We start from the raw sequence: 3,012 nt of genomic DNA on the forward strand, positions 1-3,012 counted from the left end.
GTCTTGGGGAGTAGAATCCTTGCTACTGAAAGCAGGTGCACTTTGAGGAGAAGGATTTTCCCATTCAACAGGCTCTGTCCATCCATACTTATAAAGGAATCCCTGAAAATTGAAACAGAGGTGTGAAACAAATCGATTGCAGAATGGGCTTGGTGAAAACTGGAAATATGAAGCGTTTGATAAACGGATGAAAGAACCTGGGGTGGGTGATTTATCTGTGATCTGGATCGGAAGCCTGCCCTGGTCTATGTCCTATAGCACACTGGATTTCATCAGAATTAAGTTCACATCAAGTTTTTTTCCCACAGATTTGACTTGACACACTTTAATTTTGAGAGCAAAAAGGCCACAAAAATGAAATTTTGTATATATTTTTATGGGACAGGAATGGATCAAATATGAATCTTTCAACTGGCTCTGCCACTAACATAACAATGTTTTGAGATCTCATGAATAAATATTGCTATCAACAGATTGTATGACAGTGGCCCATTGACTTGGCAACTGGTCTTCAGGTACTGAATTTTCTATTTTGATGATTCTGGCTGGAGATATAGAACAAGACTGACTATGTTCTTGCCAAGGTCTCAAGGCAGATAATTCTAAGTTATGTAATTTAAACATTAAGAGGACAATTTTCAGAAGCATTTACCTGGATTTCCTACCATTGTGGAAAACTATCCTCGTCACAGCAGGTAAAAGTGTCGTGAGCTTTCATAGCGTGCAGCCGTGCATACTTTTAGCTGAACTAAAAAGGTGCAAAACCGGGGGTGAGGGGTGGGAAGGAGGTGTTTTGGTCACAGGAGAAATTTTTTAAATTATTGGATTTTTGAAACTACTGTACATGTGCTGTTTTTACCCCCTAATGGCCACCCGCAACCTTAGCAGATACAAATATCTGCAGCCACTTTCTGCACACGTACCTTACATGCAATTTCTGTGAAATTACCCAGGTAGGTTCCTTTGGGACATTAGCTCCAAGATCTGCATATGTGCACATAGGTATGTGATACTGTGCAACAATGTCAGCCACTGAAAATGATTTCTCTTCCAATCCTTCCTCCCCCTCCCCAGTTGTGTTTAGAGCACTGAACCAGACGATCACAATCTGGTTTAATTCCCATATTTACTACTCGCTGTCTGACCCTGAACGTGGCTCTCAGCCTCCCCATGTTCCAACTTGATTACTGACATAGCTTATCACATAACTTATCTTGCACAGTACTGTGGATGCTGATGATGTTGCAAGCATAATAAATATTCTTTACACTCAGTTGCATTAGGCATCGGGAAGAGTAAAGCAAGGTTTTTAAATAAATAAATAAAATCTATGGATATTGCCACAGTACAATGTTTGTGAAATGAAGGAAATGGCAGATATCCTCGGGGGGGGGGGGGGGGGGTGTCTCTAGTATTATAATAGGAAGGAAATTGGGCAGACTGGATGGGCTATAAGGTCCTTAGCTGCAGTGTCCATGTTTGGGATTTTTGGAACTTCCCTATTATTTTCTGCCCCAGCTACCCAGCTACCCAGGAGGATTATCTTGATAGTCCCCACCAACACTCCCTCTAAGGCACACACCTTTCTCCTTGCCAGACATACTCGGGTCATGCTATGGTCTAAACGTGGTGGGGCTGGCGGCTCCTGCAGGCTATGGGGGCCCAACAGGGTTCAGACTGCCTGATGACTGGAGCAAGTAGGGTGGGGGAAAAAAGGTGTCAGTGGCCTCCTGTGCAACTTAGAGGGAGCATTAGTTCCTCCTCCCCTCGCTGACTGAGTGCTGGTGGGAAATCTCTTAGGAGACCCACATCGTGCCCATCTCATCGACCCCTGACAGAGGAGACTCAAACGTGGTGCTGGTCAAAAGTCTCCCTCGGAGAAAAAGACGGGCTCAGATCATACCCCCAAATCAGCAAGGAATTAAGAGCTGTGCATGGAACAACTTTTCATTTTGTTTTCCATTTAGTTCATTTGGTTTCTATTTTGTTCATTTCATTTTTTTTTCCAGCACACAGAAAAATGACGGGAACAACAAAAAAACATATTTCATTTTGGGGTTGTTTTTTTTTCCATTTCAAATGGGAAAGACACAAAATGATTTAATAAATATCGTTTAAAAATAAAAGCACATCCCTACAGGAACCGTGAAATCAGGCACCAGAAAAAGGCTGTTAATAGCGTCCATTTACCTACAAAGTCCCGATGATTAAATCATAATCGTTGGCAGGGAAAGTGAATAAATTCATCTCCTTTGGACTCATTTGAGTTTACTGTGCAGGGTGATTTATTTCAAGAAAAATAAGAGAAGCAAGGGGAAGACATCCTGTGCTGTTATGAAGCATCTTAATCAAGGGTTTACTTCAGATTTAAGGTTGTAACTGATAATCCCCCAATGCACAATAAATAAATAAAGGAGGTGTTGGATAAGTGCTGGAAGACCACTACCACCACCCCTGGTACTCTCTTACCTCCTCCGTGCCATTCCTGTGCCTTTTTTCATGATCCATAACTGCACAAATGTATGAATTTGATTCAACTGGATAAGATACCCAGCAACAGTACCTTGTCTAATTTGTTTTCATACCCTCAAAGAACCCCTAATTAGCTGAAAAATCGCTAAATTTCCAATATATATATATATATATATATACATCTAAAAACAGAAGCCCTAAATCTGAATAGTTTATCACCATTAAAAGATATAAAGTTCAGTGCTACATAGTATTTGCCTCATAGTTTATTAACCCTTTGGAGGCTGCCAGCAGAGACCCCAGTTTCACTTGCTTTGGTGGGGCAGGCCTTACCTGGGAGGACCCTGAAGCGGTATGATGAAAAGTCCCTGCACGGGAACGATCCCTGGTACGAACCGTTTTCTCCTCACCGCTGACAGCCTGCAGCGCCAAGAGAGTGAGGCAGCGCAAAGCACAACCTCCACGCTCGCCACTCCTCATGTTGCCCTCTATGGACGCTTCTCTCCGGGAGGCACCGTGAGCTCCGGGAAGTCTCCCACC

This window comes from Rhinatrema bivittatum, unplaced genomic scaffold (genome assembly GCF_901001135.1).
Source record: "Rhinatrema bivittatum unplaced genomic scaffold, aRhiBiv1.1, whole genome shotgun sequence".
Classification (NCBI taxonomy): domain Eukaryota; kingdom Metazoa; phylum Chordata; class Amphibia; order Gymnophiona; family Rhinatrematidae; genus Rhinatrema; species Rhinatrema bivittatum.